Genomic DNA, 24128 nt, shown 5'->3' on the forward strand with positions numbered 1-24128 from the left:
GAAAGAAAGAAAGAAAGAAAGAAAGAAAGAAAGAAAGAAAGAAAGAAGAAAAAAGTATTTTAAAAAATGAATAAAGCCTCCAAGAAACTTGGGATGTTAAAAGACCCAACATAAGAATAACTGCTGTCCCTAAGGAAGAAGAGAAATCTAAAAGTTTAGAAAACTATTTGAGGGAATAATTGAGGAAAACTTCCCTGGTTTTGATAGAGATCTAGACATCCAAATACAAGCAGCTTGGCCAGGTGTGGTGGCTCATGCCTGTAATCCAGCACTTTGGGAGGCCAAGGTGGGAGGATCACTCAAGGTCAGGAGTTTGAGACCAGCCTGGCCAACATGGTGAAACCTCGACTAAACAAAAAAATATATATATATTAGCCAGGCATGGTGGCGTGCACCTGTAGTCCCAGCTAGGAGGCTGAGGCAGGACAATCACCTGAGCCTGGAAGGTGGAGGCTGCAAGGAGCCAAGATCGCGCCACTGCACTCCAGCCTGGGCGACAGAGTGAGACTTGGTCTAAAACACACACACACACACCACACACACACACACAAGAAGCTCAAAGAACACCCAGGAAATTTATCACAAAAAGATCAACACCAAGGCACACAGTCATCAGGTTATCTAAAGTCATGACAAAGGAAAGAATCTTAACAGCTGTGAGGCAAAAGCATCAAGTAACCTACAAAGGAAAAACTAATAGATTAACAGCAGATTTCTCAGCAGAAACCCTACAAGCTAGAAGGAATTGGGTCCTACCTTTAGTCTCCTTAAACAAAAAATTGTCAACCAATAATTCTGTATCCAGCAAAACTAAACTTCATAATGAAAGAGCAATAAAGTCTTTTTCAGACAAACAAATGCTCAGAGAATTCACCACTACCACCAAGCCAGCACTACAAGAACTGCTAAAAGGAGTTCTGACTTTTGAAACAACCTCAAAACATCAAAACAGAACCTTCCTTAAAGCATAAATCTCACAGGACCTACAGAAAAATAACACAATGTAAACAAAAAAAAAAGGTAATCAGGCAACAACTAGTATGATGAACAGAACAGTATCTCACATCTCAATACTGTTGTTGAATGTAAATTGCCTAAATGTTTCACTGAAAAGATACAGAGGCCAGCATGGTGGCTCACACCTGTAATCCCAGCGCTCTGGGAGGCCGAGGTGGGCAGATCACCTGAGGTCAGGAGTTCAAGACCAGCCGGGCCAACACGGTGAAAGCCTGTCTCTACTAAAAATAAAAAAACTTAGCCAGGCATGGTGGCAGGCACCTGTAATCCCAGCTACTCAGGAGATTGAGGCATGAGAATCGCCTGAACCCGGGCAGCAGACATCGCAGTGAGCCGAGATCATGTCATTGTACTCCAGCCTGGGTGACAGAGTGAGGCTCTGTCTCAATTAAAAAAAAAAAAAGATGCAGATTAACAGAATGGATAAAAATCCACCAAGTATCTGCTGCCTTCAAGATACTCATCTAATACATAAGGACTCATATAAACTTATAAGGTAAAGGGGTGGAAAAAGATATTGCACACAAATGGAAACCAAAGGTGAGCAGGAATAGCTCTTCTTATATCAGACAAAACAAACTTTAAAGCAACAACAGTTTAAGAAGACAAAGAGGGACATTATATAGTGATAAAAGGATTAGTCCAACAGGAAAATATCACAATCCCAAAAACATATACACCTAACACTGTAGTTCCCAAATTTATAAAACAATTACTACTAGACCTAAGAAATGAGATAGATGGCAACAAAATAATAGTGAAGGACTTCAATACTCCACCAACAGCACTGGACAGGTCATTAAGACAGAAAGTCAACAAAGAAACAATGGACTAAACCCTAAAACAAATGAACTTAACAGATATTTACAGAACATTCTACCCAACCATTGCAGAATATATTATTTTCATCAACACATGGAACATTCTCCAAGACAGACCACAAAACAATTCTCAATAAATTTAAGAAAATCAAAATTATATCAAATATTCTCTAAGACCACAGCAGAATAAAATTAGAAATTAAATCCAAAGGAACCTTCAAAACTATACAAATATATGGAAATTTAAACTTGCTCACGATTGACCTCTGGGTCAACAATGAAATCAAGAGGGAAATTTTAAAATTCTTTGAACTGAACAGTAACAGTGACACAACCTATCAACCCTCTGGGATACAACAAATACAGTGGTGCTAAGAGGAAAGTTCATAGCAATCAATGCTTACATCAAAAAGTCTGAGAAAGCACAAATAGACTACCAAACCTCACACCTCATGGAATTAGAGAAACAAGAACAGACCAAACCAAAACCAAGCAGAAGAAAAGAAACAACAAAGATCAGGGCAGAACTAAATGAAATTGAAACAACAACAACAACAACAAAATAATACAAAAGATAAATGAAACAAAAAGCTGGTTCTTTGAAAAGACAAAAATTGACAGACCATTAGCGAGATTACCAAGAGAACAGAGTAGATCCAAACAACTCAATTAGAAACAAAAAAGGAGATATCAAAAGTGATAACATAGAAATACAAAAGATCGTGCTTTTGTACGGCTACTATAAACATCTTTATGCACACAAACTAGAAAACCTAGAGGATATGGATAAATTCCTGGAAATATACAACCCTCCTAGATTAAACGAGGAAGAAATAGACACTAACTCTGAACAGGTCAATAACAAGTAGCAAGATTGAAACAGTAATAAAAAAAAAAAAAAAAAGCCAACAACAACAACAACAAAAATGTCCAGGACCAGATGGATTCACAGCTGAATTCTATCAGACGTTCAAAGAAGAATTGGTATGAATCCTACTGAAGCTATTCCAAAACACAAAGAGGGAATCCTCCCTAAATCATTCTATGAAGCCAGTATTACCCTAATAACAAAACCAGGAAAGGACATAATAAAAAAAGAAAACCACACACCAATATCCCTGACGAACAAAGATGCAAAACTCCTCAACAAAATACTAGCTAACCAAGTCCAACAACATGTCAAAACGAAAATACACCATGATCAACTGGGTTTCATACCAGGGATGCAGGGTTGGCTTAACAAATGAAAGTCAATAAATGTACCATATAAAGACACCATATAAACAGAATTAAAAACAAAAACTGCATGATCATCTCAACAGACGCAGAAAAAGCACGACAAAATTCAGATCCCTTTGTGATTAAAACCATCTGCAACATCGGCATAGAAGGGACATACCTTAATAAAAGCCATCTATGACAAACCCACAGCCAACATTACACTGAACAGTGAAAAGTTGAAAGCATTCCCCCCAAAAACTAGAACAAGACAAGGATGTCCACTTTCACCACTTCTATTCAACATAGTAATGGAAGTCCTAGCCAGAACAACCAAAGAAGAGAAAGAAATCAAGGGCATCCAAATTGGTAAAGAGGAAGTCAAAGTGTTGCAGATTGCTGACGATATGATTGTATACCTAGAAAACCCTACAGACTCATCCAAAAAGCTCCTAAAACTGGTAAATGAATTTGGCAAAGTTTCAGGATACAAAATTGATGTACACAGATGAGTAGCTCTGCTGTATACCAACAACCACCAAGCTGAGAATCAAATCAAGAACTCAACCCCTTTTACGATAGCTGCAAAAAATAAAATAAAATACTTAGTAATATACCTAATCAAGGAGGCGAAAAGACCTCTGCAAGGAAAACTACAAAAAAACGCTGAAAGAAATCATAGACGACACAAACAAACGGAAATATATGCCATGCGCATGGATGGGTAGAATCAATATTGTGAAAATGACCATACTGCCAAAAGCAATCTACCAATTCAAAGCAATTCCCATCAAAATACCATCATCATTCTTCACAGAACTAGAAAACAACAATCCTAAAATTCACATGGAACCAAAAGAGAGCCTGCAAAGCAAGGCTAAGCACAAAGAACAAATCTGGAGGTATCACATTACCTGACTTCAAACTATACTACCAAGGCTATAGTTACCAAAACAGCATGATACTGGCATAAAAACAGGCACATAGATCAGTGGAACAGAATAGACAACCCAGAAACAAAGCCAAGTACTCACAGTCAACTGATATTTGATAAAGCAAACAAAAACATAAAGTAGAGAAAGGACAACCTATTCAACAAATGGTGCTGGGACAATTGGCAAGCCACATGTAAAAGAATGAAAGCGGAATCTCAACTCTCACCTTATAGAAACATCAACTCAAGATGGATTAAAGACTTAAATCTAAGACCTGAAACCAGAAAAATTCTAGAAAATCACATCAGGAAAACTCTTCTAGACATTGGCTTAGGCAAAGAGTTCATGACCAAGAACCAAACGCAACAAAAATGAAAATAAATGGATGGAACTTAATTAAACTAAAAAGCTTCAGCACAGCAAAAGAAATAATCAGCAGAGTGAACAGGCAACCCACAGAGTGGGAGAAAATATTCACAAACTATGCATCTCACAAAGGACTAATAACCAGAATCTACAAGGAACTCAAACAAATCTGCAAGAAAAAAAAATATTCCCATCAAAAACTGGCGAAAGGACATGAACAGACAATTCTCAAAAGATATACAAATGGCCAACAGACATGAAAAAATGCTCAACATCACTATGAGGCAAATGCAAATCAAAAGCCACAAACCTTACTCCTCCAAGAATGGCCATAATTTAAAAACCAAAAAATGATAGATGGTGATGGAGATGTGGTGAAAAGGGAACACTTTTACACTGCTGGTGGGAAGGTAAACTAGTACAACCACTATAGAAAACAGCGTGGAGATTCCTTAAAGAACTAAAAGTATACCAGGCAAGGTGGCTCACGCCTGTAATCCCAGCACTTTGGGAGGCTGAGGTGGGTGGATCACGAGGCCAGGAGATAGAGACCATCCTGACGAACACAGTGAAACCCCATCTCTACTAAAAATACAAAAAAAAAATTACCCAGGCATGGTGGTGGGTGCCTATAGTCCCGGCTACTCGGGAGGCTGAGGCAGGGGAATGGCGTGAACCCATGAGGCGGAGCTTGCAGTGAGCAGAGATCGCACCACTGCACTCCAGCCTAGGCAACAGAGCAAGACTCCATCTAAAAAAAAAAAAAAAGTAAAAGTAGAACTACCATTTGATCCAGCAATCTCACTACTGGGCATCTACCCAGAGGAAAAGAAGTCATTATATGAAAAAGACACTCGAACATGCAAGTTTACAGCAGCACATTTGCAACTGCAAAAATATGGAATCAGCCTAAATGCCCATCAACCAATGAGTAGATAAAGAAAACGTGGTGTATATATATACACCATGCAATACTAGTCAGCCATAAAAAGGAATGAAATAATGGCATTCACAGCAACTGAGATAGAGTTGGAGGCCATTATTCTAACTGAAATAACTCAGGAATGGAAAACCAAACACCGTATGTTCTCATAAGTGGTAGCTAAGCTATGAGGATGCAAAGGCATAAGAATGATCTAATGGACTCTGGGGACCTGGGGAGAAGGGTGGGAGGGGGTGAGGATTAAAAGACTGCACACTGGGTGCATGTACACCACTCAAGTGATGGGTGCAGCAAAATCTCAGAAATCACCACTAAAGAAGTTATCCATGTAACCAAACATCACCTGTTCCCCCAAAACTATAGAAATAATAATTTTTTTTAGAAAAACACAGAAAGAAAGATTTCCCTGTTTATTTCAGTCTTCATTTCTGAAGACTCATATAAAGTAAAGCTTTCATTAAATAAATGTGTATGCTTTCCTCTTGATAATCTGTCTTTTGTTATAGGGGTCTCAGTCATGAATCCAGTAATAGGTGAGGAAAAGTTATCACATTTTATCCACTACATCAACTTAACAAGAATTCAGTTCATTAGGTTCAAATTTTCTACTTGTCTCCTTAAAAAAGTCAGTTTACCACTATCCTCCTCTCACTTAACCACTAACAATCCTCTATCCTCTATTTGTAACAAATTAATCCTGCTGATTCTTCTTCATCTATTTGTTGAACATAATCATTCTTCCCCATTTTGAGAGCCATCATACTCCAGTGCCGAATCTTAAATACTTTACACTTAACAGAAGCCTCCTAGATGGTGTCCCAGACTTTAGTCTTTTCTCATTCTTACATAGCCTACAAGTATCACCAAAACAATCTTTCTCATACACTGCCTTCGTCACTATAACTCCTATGATAATCCTTATTCTTTTCTGACTCAAATCTAAATTTCCCAGCTAAACTCACAGCCCTGTATTAGCCAGCTCCCTATACAAATTCAAACATTTTGCTGCCCCACAGGACCCCTGTGCTACTGTCAATTAAGTTTACTTTACAGACTCTCAAACACGTTTCTCTTTGCCTTCAAAACTTTGTTCATACAGTTATGCCAAATTAAAATACCTTCTTAAATCCTGTCAGTTAATCCACAAATCACAATCACAAGTCAAACCTGAAACCCTACAGTCTGCAAAATCACAAAACTATTTTCAGAGTTTTAGTTGCTCTAAAAGTGAAGAAAAAGAGTAGCTTTTGCCCATGTGCTTCATAGGTTCCTACCTTCCTTGTGCTTGCCGCAGGATATTTATTCTATATATACATATATATTTTTTTGAGACGGAGCCTGACCCTGTCACCCAGGCTAGAGTACAATGGCACAATCTCAGCTCACTGCAACCTCTGCACCCCGGGTTCAAGTGATTCTCCTGCCTCAGCCTCCCAAGTGGCTGGGATTACAGGCACGCACCACGCCTGGCTATTTTTTGTATTTTTAGAGACAGGGTTTCACTGTGTTGGCAAGGCTGGTCTCGAACTCCTGACCTCAAGTGATCCACCCACCTCGGCCTCCCAAAGTGCTGGGATTACAGGCATGAGTCACTGTGCCCGGCCTAATTTATTCCATATTCTATAACATCTGCACTTTTCCTCTCCAGATGCTTTATAACTATATAAACTATCTTCAACTGTTTTGGTCATCTTCATAGCTCCGAATTCCAGTAAACTGTTAATGACAGTAAAGTGATCCACAAAATTTCTATGATGTAAATCCTACTCTCCCATAGGCTTATAATGTAATTTCAGAGAAACCTTGGGGAAGGATGTCACCGAGACCACTGTTTGCTAACCAATTATGCATGCATTAAAGAGAGTTATCAAGAAATTTCTACCTCAGGCCAGGCGTGGTGGCTCACGCCTGTAATCCCAGTACTTTGGGAGGCTGAGGTGGGCAGATCACCTAAGGTCGGAAGTTTGAGATCAGCCTGGCCAACATGGTGAAACCCCTTCTCTACTAACAATACAAAAATTAGCCAGGCATGGTGGCAGGCATCTGTAATCGCAGCTACTCAGCAGGCTGAGGCAAGAGAATCACTTGAACCTGGGAGGCGGAGGTTCCAGTGGCCCAAGATCACGCCACTGCACTCCAGCCTGGGCAACAAGAGCAAAACTCCAACTCAAAAAAGAACAGAAAAGAAATTTCTACCTGGAGGACAGTTTACTAAGCAAAAGCTTTCAAAATGAATGTATCTTGTGACTTAGTAACTCTAATTTTAGGAATTAATCCTGAGAAACTAATTAGAGATGCAGAAACATTTATGTTCAAGAATCTTCTTTTATTTGTCATTCAGTAAATGTTTATTGAGTGCATCCTAAATTCCAAGTAGGAGTGGAGGATAGAATCAGTTCTTATCCTCATGGTACTAACTTAATAGTGGTGTTTACAATGGAAAGAGACTATTAAAAAAGTAGGTCATGACCAGGTGTGGTGGCTCATGCCTGTAACCCCAGCATTTTGGGAGGTCGAGGTGGGAGGATCACTTCATCCCAAGAGTTCAAGATCAGCCTGGGCAACATAGTGAGACTCTGTATCTATAATTGCTTTTAAAAAGCAGGTTACAATAGCAAGATATGCCATATTTGTGGATCAGAAAATTCAATATTGTTAAGAAGTTAATTTCTCCCAAATTCAATGCAATGTCATTCAAAATACTGAGGTAGTTTTCATAGAAATTAACAAGCTGATTCTAAAATTCATATGGAAACACAAAGGACCTAGAAGAGCCAAAAAAAAAAAAAAAAAAAAAAACTTTGAAAAAGAACAAAGTTAGAAGACTTGTATTATCTGACTTCACTTATTAAAGCGCATAGAAATAAAAATTATGTAGTATTATATCAGAGTCACAAAAATCCATTAAACAGAAAAGACTGTCCTGAAATACAGTCAAATATAAACAGTCAATTGATTTCTGACAAAAATGCAGTCAGTTCAGTGAAGAAAAAATAGTCTTTTCAAAAAATGGTCCTGGAACAATTGCCTTTTCCATATACACACACAAACACACAAAAAGAACTTCAAGTTGCTCCTTACACCATGTACAAAAATAGAATCAAAATAAATCAGAGGCCTGAATTAAAAACCTAAACTATAAACCTCCTAAAAAAAAATACAGGAGAAAATCATTTTGATCTTGGGTTAAGACTTCTCAGATATAACACCAAAAGCACAATCCAAAAAAGAAAAAACTGACAAACTGGATTTCATCAAAATGAAGAACTTCAAAATCCACTACTCTTCAAAACCCACTGTTACATCAGTGAAAAGATATACCAGACTCAGGAAAAACTGCAAATCATAAATCTGATAAAGGACTTGCACCCAGAATAAAGAACTCTCAAAACTAAATGACAGGAAAACAATCAAAAATTTTTAATGAGCAAAACATTTAAATGGACACTCACCAAAAACGATTAAGTAAACATTTGTTTGTATTTTTCAAGTACTCCAGTTTCCTCTTCTCATATCCTAAAGATGTGCACGTTAGGTTCACTGGGAGATCGAAATTGTCCCAGTAGGCATGAGTATGGGTGTGTGTTTAAGTGCACCATGCAATGGAATGTCAACCTGTCCACAGTTGGTTCCGTGCCAGGACAGGCTCTGGCCACCAGAACGCCTGAACCCTAGAGCAGATTGGAAAATGAATGAATGAATGAACGAATACAAATTATTGCAAAATGAAATTTCAAATAAAGTATATAGTCATGTAAATGCATGACAATACATTATGTAGTACAAAAGCACTCTTATCAAGCCTGCCATATTTGTGATTATTTTTGAACTGCACGATAGTAAGAGGTGCCTCTTATAATTTTTGTTTTGCAAACATTTATTTCTTGGTTTAACCCACCACCACTATGACCATATCACTCACTGGTTAACCAAAAATTAGGTAAGTAACTATCTTACTTGTTTTTACTAATCTTTCTTAAACATTACAGCTCACATTTAGTTCAATGTTTAATGTAGGAAGTGTCTTGGGTATTTATTTAGAAGTTTGATGAAGTTTTTTGACCAGAGATATGCCATAGGAATTTAACTATTGTTTTTCTCAATTAGCCTAGGGTTGGTTTCATTACACATCATTTCACTTAAAGTCAGTTTCCAAGAACCTATCAATAACGTTAAGTGATAGCCAGGCGTGGTGGCTCATGCCTGTAATCCCAGCACTTTGGGAGGCCGAGGCAGGGAGATCACGAGGTCAGGAGACTGAGACTATCCTGGCCAACATGGTGAAACCCCATCTCTACTAAAAATACAAAAATTAGCCAGGTGTGGTGGTACGCACCTATAGTCCCAGCTACTTGGAAGGCTAAGGCAAGAGAATCACTTGAACCTGACAGGCAGAAGTTGCAGTGAGCCGAGATCGTGCCACTGTACTCCAGCCTGGCAACAGAGCAAGACTCCATCTCAAAAAAAATTTTTTAAATAAAAATAAATGTTAAATGACGACATACTGTACATGAAATATGCAGTGGAGTTCCAGAAGGTCAGGAAAGAGAGAAAGAGGCAGAAAAGAAGTTTTGAAGAAATAATCGCCAAACATTTCCCTAATTTAATGAAAAACATTGACACATCTAAACAGCCCAACAAATCCAAAGAAACCCGCAAATGCTGAAAGACAAAAAGGAAATCTTAAAAAAGAAACGAGAGAAAAATGACTTCACATACAGGGCAACATTATTAACGCCGATTGCTCATCAGAAATGACATGGAAAAAAACAAATTTTTAAAAGAAACACCAAAAACTTACCACTAAAATTTCTATATTCAGCAAAACTGCCCTTCAAAAATGAAGATGAAATAAAGATATTTCCAGATAGATAACCAAAGATGAAGAGAAGTCATTGCTGTGAGACATGCCTTATGAGAAATAACAAAGGAAGTCCTTCAGGATAAAAGTCACACCATAGAATAACTTTAATCTAGGCTGGGCACAGTGGCTCATGCCTGTAATCGCAGCACTTTGAGAGGCCAAGGTGGGTGGCTCACTTGAGCTCAGAAGTTCGAGACCAGCCTGGGCAACATGGCAAAATCCCGTCTCTACAAAAAAATAGCCAGGTGTGGTGGCACGTGCCTGTAGTTCCAGCTACTTCAGAGGTTGAGGCAGGAGGATTGCTTGAACTGGGTGAGCAGAGGCTGCAGTGAGCCAAGATCACACCATTGCACTCCAGCCTGGAAAACAGAAGGAGAACCTGTATGAAAAAAAAGAAAAATAATACTCTATAGGAGATTGAAGCTCATTGGAAACTGTAATCACATCGGTAAATATTAAAGACTCTAAAAATATAATTATTTTCACTTCATCTCCTTTAAAGACATAAGACTACATAAAGGAATAATTATAGTACTGTATCGCTGGGTTTGTAATACATACAGCTGTAATATATATATAAATAGCACCAAAAAGAGAAAAAAGAGATACACTGAAGAAAAGTTTCTATAATTTATCAGAATTTAGTATTATTCTGAAGGAGACTGTAATTAAGTTAAAAGGCATATTGTAATCCCTAAAAATATAGCAAAAGAAATCAACAGAATTAAAAAGATACACTAAAGAATATTTAACACAGAAAGATGGTAAAGAGGAAAAAGCAAAAAACAAATGAGACAAATAGAAAACAAATATGAAAAATGCAGACGTAAATCGAATAATATCAACAATTACATTAAATGTGAATGAACTAAACACTCTATTCAAAGGGGGGATTATGTTAGAATGGATTACAAAACCTAACTATAGGCTGTCAACAAGAGATAAATCTTCAATTCAAAGACACAAATAGGTTAAAAATTAAAAGGATTTTAAAAAAAATACACCATAGAAGCAGTAACCATAAAAAAACTAGAGTGGCTACAGTACCAAGAAAAATAGATTTTAAGATAAGAAATATTATAGACAAAGGAGGACATTTCATAATGAAAAAAGGGTCACTATATCAGGAAGATATAACAATAATTGTCCATCTAACAAAAGAACTCCAAAATACATGAAGCAAAAAAAATAGAGATAATTTAAAAGAGAAATAGATAATTCAACAAAAACAGTTGAAAACTGCAATGACTGATAGAACGAGACAGAAAATCTGCAAGGATATAGAAGACTTGACTAACCTCATCAATAAACTTGACATAACTGACAGAAAATACCACCCAATGATTACAGAATATACATCTTTTTCACACACACAAAGAAAATTTTCCAGGATACACCACATACTGGGGCACAAGACAAGTCTCGATAAAATTTAAAAGACTGAACTCATAAAAAATGTGTTATCTGATCACAATGGAATTAGTCATCCAAACAAAAATAAATCTGGGAACACCTCAATTATTGGTAAATTTAAAAACATACCTCTAAATAACCCATTGATCAAAGAAGAAATTGCAAGGAAAAATTTTAAATATATTTCAAATTGAATGAAAACAAAACACAGCAAACCAAAAAGTACAGAACGCAACTAAAGCAGTGCTTAGAGGAAAATGTCTAGTTTTAAACATTTATATGAGAAAAGAAAAAAGGTCTCAAACCAATAATTTAAGCTTCCATCTTAGGAAACTAGAAAAACAAGGAGCAGAAGGGACATTAAACCCAAAACAAACAGAAAAATAATAATTTTTAGCGTGGAAATCAGTGAAGCAGAAAATATAAATATGAAAAATAATCAATGATATAAAAGGTTGGTTCTTTGGAAAGAGCAACAGAATCGGGGGGAAAAAAAAAAAAAAACTTTGCTAGACTGACCAAGAAAATAAGAGATACAAATTACCAAAATCAAGAATGAAAGAGGGAGAATTATTGCCCACCTTAAATTATTAACTTAAAGGATTTCTTAATACAAACTTTGTATCAACAAATTAGATAATTTATATGAAATGGACTACACTTCCTAGAACATACAAATTACCAAAACTCTAAAAGAAAGAGAAAATCTGAAAAGACCTATAACAAGAAGTGAAGAAACTGAATTAATAATTTTAAATATTGCCACAAAGAAATGGCCAGGCCCCCATAACTGCACTAATGAAAGCTATCAAACATTTAAAGCAGTAAGAGCAAGATCATGAAAAACCAACAGACTAATATCCCTCAGAAACATATATGCAAAATTCCTTAACAATAATCAGACAAACCATATTCAACAACATATAACAGAGATTATATAGCACGGACTGGGTATGGTGGCTTAAGCCTGTAGTCCCAACACTTTGGGAGTCCAAGCAGGTAAACCGCTTGACCCAAGGAGTTCAAGAACAGCCCAGGCAACATGGCAAAACCCTGTCTCTACAAAAAATACCAAAAAAGAAAAAGAAAGAAAAATAGCCAGGTGTGGTGGCATGAGCCTGTAGCCCCAGCCACTGGGGAGGCTGAGGCAGGAGAAACACATGAGTCCAGGAGTTCAAGGCTGCAGTGAGCCAAAATCACACCATTGCACTTCAGCCTGGGTCAACAGAGCAAGACTCTGTCTCAAACGCTAAAAAAAAAACAAAAAAACAAAACTGTTTTACAGCATGACCAAGTGCGATCTGTCCCAGCAATATAAGATGGGTTTAATCTCCAATAATCAATTAATATATAACATATTAACAGAATAAAAATCATGTAACCATATCTGATGCAGGAAAAAACATGACGAAATCTAACACCCACTCATGATTAAAAACTCGCAACAAACTAGGAACATAAGGGAGCTTCCTTAACCTTCTTCAAAGGACATCTATAGAAAATCTAGAGCTAACATTATACCTGATGGTAAAATTATGCATGTTTTACCCCTAAGACTGGGAGCAATGCAATGCACATTCAACACTTCTCTTCAACATCATACTGGAGGGTCTAACCCAAAAATTACAGCAAAAATGAAGAAATAAATAACATTGAGATTGGAAAGAAAAAGTATCATTGTTTTGAGATATGATCATCTATGTACAAATAATATGCAAAAATTGGCAGCATTTTTTTTTTTTTTTAAGACGGAGTCTCACTCTGTCCTCTAGGCTGGAGTGCAGTTGGAGTGATCTCGGCTCACTGTAAGCTCCGCCTCCCAAGTTCACACCATTCTCCTGCCTCAGCCTCCCGAGTAGCTGGGACTACAGGTGCCCACCACCACACCCAGCTAATTTTTTTGTATTTTTAGTAGAGACGGGGTTTCACCGTGTTAGCCACAATGGTCTCGATCTCCTGATCTCATGATCCACCCGCCTCGGCCTCCCCAAGTGCTGGGATTACAGGCGTGAGTCACCACACCTGGCTGGTTGCATTTCTTTATGCTAATAACGAACAATTTGAAATCAAATCATGAAAACTCCATTTCTGGGCCAGGCACAGTGGCTCATGCCTGTAATCCCAAAAGTTTGGGAGGCCAAGGCAGGCGGATCACAAGGTCAGGAGATCGAGACCATCCTGGCTAACACTGTGAAACCCCGTATCTACTAAAAACACAAAAAATTAGCCAGGCGTGGTGGCACGTGCCTGTAGTCCCAGCTACTCGGGAGGCTGAGGCAGGAGAATGGCAGGAACCCAGGAGGCAGAGGTTGCAGTGAGTTGAGATTGCGCCACTGCACTCCAGCCCAGGTGAGAGAGCGAGACTCCATCTCAAAAAAAAAAAAAGAAAGAAAGAAAGAAAACTCCATTTCTAAGAGCATCAAAATTCTAAGTCTTAGGAATAAATTTAACCAAAGAAGTGCAAGATTTGTACACTGAAAAGTGAAAAACATTATTAAGAGAAATTAAAGATCTAAGTAAATGGAGAAATATTACATGTTCATGGACTGGAAGACTCAAGTTTTTTAAGTTGGTGATTCTTCCCAGATTGACGGACAGACTCAGGGCAAATCCTACAAATATTAGATTTGTTTTTGTAGAAATTAACAAGCTGATCCTAAATTGTATATGGAAATGGAAAGAACATAGCACCAATTTTGAAAAAGAAGAAAATGTTACACTACTCATTTTGAAACTTACTATAAAACTGCAGTTATCAAGACAGAATGGTGTTGGAGTAAGGACAGGTTTATAGACATGAGTCTAGAATAAATTCTTACATTATAGTCAACTGATATTTTACAAAGATGCCAATACAATTGAAGAGAAAAGAACAGTCTTTTTAACAAATGGTACTAGATAATTTGGCATTCACATTTTTAAAAAATGAACTTAGGTCCTCTTCTTACATATATGCACGGTTAATTCAACATGAATCTTAGATTTAAAGGAAAGAGCTCAAAGAAAACCAAGAGAAAAATCTTTGGGACTTTGGATTAGGCAAAAAGTTCTTATACATAACATGAAAGCACATGCCACACACACAAAAGAAATGACTTCATTAAAAACTTTTGCACTTCAAAAGACACCAGTAAAAATATGAAAAGCCAAGACATCAACTGGGAGAAATCTTTGCAAATCTTATCTTTGATATTAAATACAATACAAACTTTTATCCAGAATATATAAAGAACTTACAACTCAGTAAGACCAAAAAAAAAAAAAAAAAAAACCCAGCAAAAAAATGGGCAAATGCCTTAAACAGATATTCTACTAAAAATGACTTACAAATGGCCAACAACCACAGAAAAAGGTGTCCAACATTAGTGTGCAGGGAAATGCAAATTAAAATTACAATGGGATACTACTAGCTAGTCACTAGAATGGCTATAATTAAAAGACAACAACTGTTGGTGAGGACGTGGAGAAACTGGAATCCTCATACATTGCTGGTAGGATATAATTGGTACAGCTACTTTGGAAAACACTTTGACAGTTTCTTTGAAAGTTAAAAATAGGCCGGGCGCGGTGGCTCAAGCCTGTAATCCCAGCACTTTGGGAGGCCGAGACAGGTGGATCACGAGGTCAGGAGATCGAGACCATCCTGGCTAACACAGTGAAACCCCATCTCTACTAAAAAAATACAAAAAAACTAGCCAGGCGAGGTGGCGGGCGCCTGTAGTCCCAGCTACTCGGGAGGCTGAGGCAGGAGAATGGCCTAAACCCGGGAGGCGGAGCTTGCAGTGAGCTGAGATCCGGCCACTGCACTCCAGCCTGGGTGACAGAGCGAGAATCTGTCTCAAAAAAAAAAAAAAAAAGTTAAAAATAAGCTTACCATATAATTCAGCAATTCCACTCCTAGGAATTTACCCAAAAGAAATGAACATGCCCACACAAGGAATTACAGACAAACCTTCATAGCAGCATTATTCATAATAGCCAAAAACTGGAAACAATCCAATGTCTATCATCTAGTGAATGGGGAATACACCAGTTACGAATAAATGGGAAATACCATTCACCAATACTATTCACCTGGTGAACGGAAAATAGACAAGAATACTATTCAACAATTAAAAAGAACAAAACATTGATATACATACATTAAATAAACCTCAAAAGCATGAAGTGAAAGAAGCCAGATGCAAAAGACTATATTGATTCCACTTATATGAAATATCTAGAACTAGACAAATTTATAGTGATAGAAAGCAGATCAGTGGTTCTCTGGGGCTGTGGGAAGGAGTTACATTAAATGCAAATGAGCTTGAGAGAATCTGGGAGATTGATAAAATGTTCAGAAATTGCCTTGTGATGACAGTTGCACAACTCTATAAAGTTGCTAAACACCATTAAATTGTACACTTACAATGAGTGGTTTTTATGGTAGGTAAAATATACCTCAATAAAGCTGTTTAAAAAGGGCTAGGTAGAAGAAAGAAGTTATCAAATTTGGAAAATTTGATGACAGTTGTAGTAATCAAGGCTGAGTTCAAAGGATGACCAAGCAAAAAGAATCCAGGTTCTTAAAGATCATCACTGAGCCACTTAATTGACATCTTAGAACCACCTATCTCCAGACTTCTCACATGTTAGATACTACAATTTCCTTCTTAATGCTTTAAAAAAGAAAAAGAAAAAAGAATAGTGTTGCTAATTCTAAGGGACACAGGACATGTTCATTCCATTACAGAAAATTTGGAATATCATCCATTCAGGAAGATATCAAAGAAAAGGCAGGAATTTTGGTGGCTCTTGAAGGATAAAAGAATATGACTGGGGATGGGGAAGGAAAAGAAGGGTATGTAGTTCAGAAGAGTCATTAATAATGACACGGATAAAAATGAATAAAGAATGCCCACTAAAAGTCAGGTTTACAACTTACCTTGTTTTAATCCATACAAGACTCTTGTAAAAAAAAATATATATATATATATATATATACATACATATATATATATCATTTTATACATTAAGACAATGAGGACCAAAAAACTAAGTAACTGGTTCAAAAAGTCATGAAGCTAGTAATCTAACCTTCACTCTCAGGATCCAGGCTCTTTCCTCTGTTATGCTGCTAAGCAAGAACTTAAACTACCCCCATTTGCAAGTTCAGATCTTTGTAGAGGGCATCTTCATTTAGATGGGTTTCGTTTATAGGACTACACACTCAACGTTTCTTGAGCAAAAATTTCCACTTAGTCAATAAACTAAATATGATGTGCATTCCTTCACATTGATAAGATTTCCAAAACCTTACCCTACTCTGGTTTTCCTCCCTACTTTCTTTCTCCCCCTTCCTATTACATTCTGGTGTTCACAAGCTCCCTTCTGATTCTACACAACTCTCTCTAGGAACCTCACCTATACCTGGTATTTCAACTACCGCTAACGTTGATGACTCTTCTCTCTCTCCAACTTCAAGAAATGTCTCCCTAGTTTTCTTTGACTAACTCCCTCCGGTCCAAGTACACTCTACAAACTACACTTACAAGATTCTAAAGAGACAGTCCTCAATTGTAGCGTAGTCTTTCTAGTTCTAGGCCAGGTATCCTTCCTGCATGTCCCAGAACACATTCTTACCTATCCTTATGAAATTTAACATGCTTTATTACAAATTACTAATTACTTTGTCCATTTCTCCCATCAGACAATAAGGTGCTTGAGACTTAGCACTATGTCTTATTCACAATCCCCCCAGTGCCTAGCGTAGCGCAAGACACATAATAGGCACTCAAATATTGATTAAACCCATAAACAGAAGAAATAAAATTTGCTTTAAATTGGAAGCATACAATTTCTGAAGGAAACTTTCAGAGATTTATGTTTTCAAATGAGAAGATAGGCCACGAAAGGTGAAGTGACTCACCCAGTCAAGCCTTGGTCTCCTGAATCACAATTCTCTTCCCACAAAATTACAGTGCCTAGGCTGGGCGCAGTGGCTCACACCTGCAATCCCAGCACTTTGGGAGGCCAAGGCGGGTGGATCATAAGGTCAGGAGATTGAGACCACCCTGGCTAACACGGTGAAATTTCATCCCTCTTAAAAATCAAAAAATTAGCCGGGCATGGCGGCACGTGCCTGTAGTCCCAGCTACTTGGGAAGGCTAAGGCAGGAGAATTGCTTGAACCTGGGAGGCGGAGGTTGCAGTGAGCCGAGATCACACCACTGCACTCCAGCCTGCAGACAGAGTGACACTACATTTCAAAAAAAAAAAAAAAAAATTACAGTGCCTATTAAATTGTGCTTATTGATCTAAGCTTTCTATGAAGTTCTAGAAGTAATACAAAAATGTTACAAAGAACCATTTCAACTTCATCCATCCTAGCTCTGGCTGGCTATATCAGTTGTAGAGAAGTCTGTTATTACATAATAGTTTTTCTGCCCAGAATAATCTTTAATTAAACCAATATCTTCACGTGTCCACGTGTCCTTCACCCACAAAATAATTCAATACATACTTATCATGCATCTCTATGTAAAACAATGTGCAAGAAGTTATAATTCGACAGTACTCTAAAAAATATCCTTAAGACCATATATTGTATGCCCCTTAAGTTTAACAGTATCTGAAATAGCTGCCTTAAAACAAAATGCAATCACACTTGAGAGAAGCTGATTATGAACATCAGAGATAGGCAATGCAGCTTCATGGGGAAAATCTCTACAGTCTAATGCTACTGTTTTCAAGGGTTGCTACATTATACTGAAATTGTGTTACTGGGCAACAACTCAGAAGCCAGAATGGCAAATTCACTCAAGAAATAACTGAATCAAACGAATATTTATGAAAGCATTCTGAGACTCAACTTTACTTTTTTTACCTTCAACTGAAGTAACTCTTCATTATAAGCATCAGATACAGGATCTTTGTTGAGACTGCAAAAACTACATGGATATTTTATAGACATATTTTGAGACAGATATGTGCTTTCCAAAAGAGAATGGCCAGGTTTAGGTTCCTACTAACTCTGAATTTTAGTCCAAAAGCAATCTGAAGTCACAATATACAGAAGACAAATAACTGGGCATTTCCTTTCTTAATTTCTTCCATCCTGGATTATAGCTCAGTTAAAAGAAATAGTAGGCCAGGCGTGGTGGCTCATACCTACAATCCCAGCACTTTGGGAGGTCAAGGTGAGTGGATCACTTGAGGCCAGGAGTTCTGAGACTAGCCTGGTAAATGTGGTGAAACCCTGTCTCTACTCAAAATACAAAAAAAAAGCCAGGTGTGGTGGCATGCACCTGTAGCCCCAGCCACTTGGGAGGCTGAGGCAGAAGAACTGCGTGAGCCCACAAGTTTGAGGTTGCAGTGAGCCAAGATTGCACCACTGTACCTGGGAGACAGAGCAAGACTCCAACTCAAAAAAAAAAAAAAAAGAAAGAAAGAAACAGTACTAGACTTGACAGTGATCTCTCCATGACCTAGAGAGGGGAATCCTGATGAAAAAAATATATAATTAATAAACTAATATTCTACTAGGAACCAGGAAATTGACCAAACTCCCCAAGCCCACTGAAGAATAGTACCAGCATTCCTGAGAGTCCTTACTGCTGGTATTGCCATGGGAAATTCTCAAATACTCACTTTCTAGGAACAGAATCTTTATTTCTGATTTCCTACTCTTTAATCTTTTTTACAGTAAAGTTGCCATTTCTCCTTCAGTTACTCTCTTCTCTCAACAACCTTACTTTCACAATACTTACAAAAGTGGGGAGAGTAGAAATACATATTTGTCATTGTATCAGTCCATTTTCATATTGCTATAAAGAACTGCCTGAGATTGGGTAATTTGTAAAGGAAAGAGGTTTAATTGATTCACAGTTCCACATGGGTGGAGAGGCCTCAGAAAACTTACAATCATGGCAGAAGGTGAAGGGAAAGCAAGGCACCTTCTTCGCAATGTAGCAGGAAGGAGAATGGACGTAGGAGGAACTACCAAACACTTATAAAACCACCACATCTCATGAGAACTTACTGTCGTGAGAACAGCATGGGGGAAATTGCTGCTATGATCCAATTCCCTCCACCTGGTCTCTCCCCTGACACATGGGGATTATGGAGACTATAATTTATGGTAAGATTTGGGTGGGGACACAAAGCTTCATCAGTCATCCTTAAGAAATATTTATTCAGCAACTTCTATTTGGAAAAGACTAAGACTATAGCTCATCGAGATCTGAAAGTCCTGCCCTTAATAAGCTTATAATCTAGTTAGGAAGTCAAAAAAGTAACAAAAAGTGTAAGTATCAAATAAATATAACTCACAAATACATACTATTCCTATGTATGTATGAGGTCATGGTGGAGTTGAACCTTATAGAAAAGGTACAATTTAGATTTTAAGAAAGAAGGGAACAAGATCAGGACATGCAGACTAATATGGAAAGGATAAAGTACAGAGCAGGTTTAAGGGGATAGTGAAGAAACCAATCTGGGCAGAGACACCTTTTCCATGAAGAACATATGCTTGAAAAGGCAAGGTGAGAGGATTTCGAAGAGTTCAGCTTAAGTCAAGAAACGTGAACTTGGATTAATAGGAAGTTTTTTACATAGATTTACACACATTCCCTAAAAGCAATACAGGTTAAACAATGTGGGCAATTTACTTACTGAACCTAATACATTATGTATGACAAAATTAAAAGCAAGCTCATTTACTTTAGGCAAAGAGACAGTACCTAGGGGTGGGGAAATTCTGACAAGTCACTAAAATTCACTAATCTTTCTGTTAAGATTTCATTCTAAGCTTCTTGAATTAGAACATCCCATGACATAATGCTGATTTCTGATTACTAAGAATTATACGAGTCATTCTTGATTTTTCCTCTTCTCTGTCTTGCTCAACTCTTGAGTATTTCATTACTTCAACATCAGCATATAGAAAAGAAAAAAGGAGAGAACTAAAATGAAGTCCATGGATTTGAGCAATACAGCTGACATAAGAGCATCTGACATAAAGAATATTAAACTTCAAGTTCCAATTCCCATTATTAACAGATTTCAAAGTCATTTAGTCTCATCACGTCTCAGATTTTCTCACATACTTGCTTACTTGAAAGGTTATTGATTCAAAAGATCATTCAAAAAGTGTTCTGAAAAGAACTTGCCATAAAAATTATATCATTAAGGGTTCAATAAGAGGAGACAGTGAGGTGACTGGTAAACCAAGGATTAAAAACTACCTGTGAATAGGCCAGGCACGCTGGCTCATGCCTGTAATCCCAGCACTTTAGGAGGCCAAGGGGGGCAGATAGCCTGAGGTCAGGAGTTCGTGACCAGCCTGGGCAATATGGTGAAACCCCATCTCTATCAAAAATACAAAAATTAGCAGGGCATGGTGGCATGCGCCTGTAACCCCAGCTACTCGGGAGGCTGAGATGTGAGAATCGCTTGAAACCGGGAGGCAGAAGTTGCAGTGAGCCGAGATCACACCATTGCATTCCAGCCTGGGCGACAAAAATGAAACTCTGTCTCAAAAAAAAAAACCAACAACCTGTGAATAATCAGTATTTCATTCTTCCAGTGCTGCACGGAATTCTAAATTGTATTTCACTATTATTTGAGAATGTTCTAAATACAGTCTGCACACTTTCTCTGATCTGGAAAGAAAATACTCAAAGTAAGGGGAATACCCAGCATACTCTGTCCTAAATAACCAAAGGACAACTCAAAACTATTTGCAACTCTCAGGAGAGTCCTGTGTGACACCTGTAATATAAAGCCTTCTGGCCTGGTGCGATGGCTCACACCTGTAATCCCAGCACTTTGGGAGGCTCAGGTGGGCGGATCACCTGAGGTTGGGAGTTCGAGACCAGCCTGGCCAACATGGTGAAACCCCGTCTCTAATAAAATACAAAAATTAGCCAGGCGTGGTGGCGCGCGCCTGTAATCCCAGCTACTCAGAAGGCTGAGGCGGGAGAATCGCCTGAACGCAGGAGGCGGAGGTTGCAGTGAGCCGAGATCGCGCTACTGCACTCCAGTCTGGGAGACAGAGCGAGACTCAGTCTTAAATAAATAAAGCATTCTAATTCTGAACAAACTGAGTTTGAAATCAAACCTCAATACAAAAGGTGAGTGTTAATTCTAACCACTTGCAGGCTAAACTCATAAATACGGAGAATTCTGAATCCAGGTAACCGTAGGATAGACACATTTATTGTGTTTTAAATGTCAGACTTGTTTACAGAGATGTTGCTTGGTAACAGAAGCACTGCTTTAACAACCTACTCTGTTTTAGAGCTGCTCAAAGTCTGAATAGATTATAAGTATCATATACACGAAATTCAGACAAGTCTCTCCTCATCCTAGACATCTGTAAGATTTGAAAGAGCTTCCTCATTTCACCTAACTAAAGGCTTTAAAAATACTTAGCAGTGGATATTTTTAAGAGCAAAATGGCCATTAATTATGGTCAAAATAGTTGGACATTGAGGATTCACCAAAGTATTTAAACTCGGCATACGCTAACATATTTTAGGTGTTATCTTAGTAATGACAGTCGACATCACGGTTCATTCAAATTGTCTTCAAAGCCAAGGAAAATGGTAGCACAGCTTTTTCATCGTAAATTAAGCTGGAGGTACTTAAACGTTTGGCCAATTACCAAACTGGCTACACAACCACCAAGCCAGAGTGCATCCAAAAGCTCCATAAAGAGTTTCACGTGCGTCCAACTGGCTTCACAACAAGTCTCTCTGCCTACTTTTCTAATACGAGCTTCCACTACTTTACGAGGAAAATAAAAAAAGGATTTAAGGGCAGTCTGTGGAGGGTCAAAATGAGTATTCTAAAATACAAACAAGACGCCGTCCCCAGAAAGAGAGGTTACATACCAGACGCACGCATGCTCCTTGAAACGCGCACACGGAAAACTTAAGTGACCGCAGTTCTGGCCGCGCTCGCCACCGGGGACACCTCCACAGCTCCAACCACCTGCACCCACTCAACTCCGCTTACGGAGGCACTGGGACTAAGGGTTACAGTCCTACAGCGGGGTGTCGGCCCAGCCCGCCACGCCTAGCTCTTTAGCTCGCGGCGCAAGCTGAAGAGGAGGAGGGCCGAGCGGACCCCTCGGGCTCCTGTCCCTAGGGAAATGTGAAGTATCCCGGGAGAGGTCCGAGGGCGGCGGCGGCGGTGGAAAGTCCCGCTCTTCCACGTGGACCGGGCTCCTCAGGGGTGCGGCGCCACCCGCCGTGCTGACCTCCGGCCCCGAAGCCGCCTCATCGCACCGCCCCTCCAGCTTGGAGGAGCGGGCTCCGTTCAGCGGCCCAGCGGCGCGCGAAGCAGGAAGTCCCACCCCGACGCCGACGTCACCGACGCCACGGACGCCAGACGCTGCCGGAGCCGTTAGAGGGAGGAGACAAACCGAGGCGCGAGCGGTCGCCGGTGACTGCGGTAGCGGCGGGGCTGGGATGCGTTCCCGAAGGCGTTCCTGGAGGGCCCTGGGTAGACTCAGAGATCCCCAGAGCTTCAGGGGACGGAAAATCGAGCCCCAGGCACTTGCCTCTGGGAGGCAGAGTGACGCGCGTCGTTGGAGCGCGAAGCCGGTCTCCCTAGCCTCTGGCTCACACAGCGTCTGCAGGCGTTTTCCTTCTTTTCGCGCCTCTCCTTCCCTCTTCCCCACACTCTTTGAGAGCATAAAATAGTAAGCCTGCCGCCACCCTCTCTCCTTTAGCCCGCCTGCCGTCGTCCCCGTGTGTGCAGATAAGCGCTCCCGAAGCCGCCTGCCTGCCGCGGCTGGGCATCAGCCCACGAATGGGGAGTTGGCTCAGCTTGCCACGAGGGAACCTCAGGTCAGGACCAACCACCCAGAAGAGAGCCCTCCTCGCCCCCGCACCTCCTGCTCCAAGTCTCCTGTCCTGGTTATCCCAAGTTCAGGGCCCACCTGGGGTCACATGGGGAACTACTTGTCTTAAGTTGGAAGAGTTGATGCTAGCTTTTGAGAACTTCCATGATCATCCAAAGGCTGAAACAAAGTAGGCGGTCAGCCTTTCAAAATACGTGTTGGAAGAAACAGACACCTTCCCATCCCCAGCGTTTGTTCAGTGCCTTGCTTGGGGTTTGATTCTTTCTCTCACTACTTTGTGAAGCAAAACTTATTTTTACCCCCAAGGTTATGATTTTCAGGCTCTAGTTATTAGGCAACTGTGAGGTGATTTTTTTGTTGAAATGAGGGAAAACGGGCCCTTAGAAAGGACTGTGTCTCTTTAGAGAAGAGGGGAAAAAAAGGACAGTGGGGTAGTAATGGAATGTTGCTGGATGGATTACATAGATGAGACATGGGAGATAGAATAGAGAATCCAGAAATTCCCGTGTATGTGTGAGTGTTTAGTATGGTAACAGTAGCTCACATTTGCTGAGAATGTGTGTGTCAAGTACTGGAGTACTTTTTCAGGTTATCTTACTTAACTCTCACATCTCTGTAAGGTAGGTGCAATTGTTATCTCCATTTTACAGAGTTGCCCAAGGCCATTACTTTTTTTTTTTTTTTTTTTTTTTGGAGGCAGA

General features: G+C 39.2%; 1 protein-coding gene across 14 annotated transcripts in view; it reads right to left on the reverse strand.

Moving 5' to 3' along the window:
• CEP83 (centrosomal protein 83) overlaps nt 1–22887 on the reverse strand; it is a 196575-nt gene extending 173688 nt beyond the window's left edge. For 10 of the 14 annotated variants that reach the window (XR_002734697.2, XM_023226730.2, XM_023226650.2 and 7 more), the window contains exons 1-2: nt 10102–10382; nt 8753–8971 (exon numbers count right to left, since the gene is read on the reverse strand). The gene's annotated coding sequence lies outside the window, so the exon portion shown is untranslated. Of the gene's footprint in view, nt 1–8752; nt 8972–10101; nt 10383–22453 lie in introns of those variants that run through there. The other 4 variants (XM_023226367.1, XM_023226446.1, XM_023226305.1 and 1 more) reach the window with 2 other exon arrangements.
• Between the last annotated feature and the right edge of the window lie 1241 nt (nt 22888–24128).

The sequence above is a fragment of the Piliocolobus tephrosceles genome, chromosome 10, assembly GCF_002776525.5.
Source record: "Piliocolobus tephrosceles isolate RC106 chromosome 10, ASM277652v3, whole genome shotgun sequence".
Lineage (NCBI taxonomy): Eukaryota > Metazoa > Chordata > Mammalia > Primates > Cercopithecidae > Piliocolobus > Piliocolobus tephrosceles.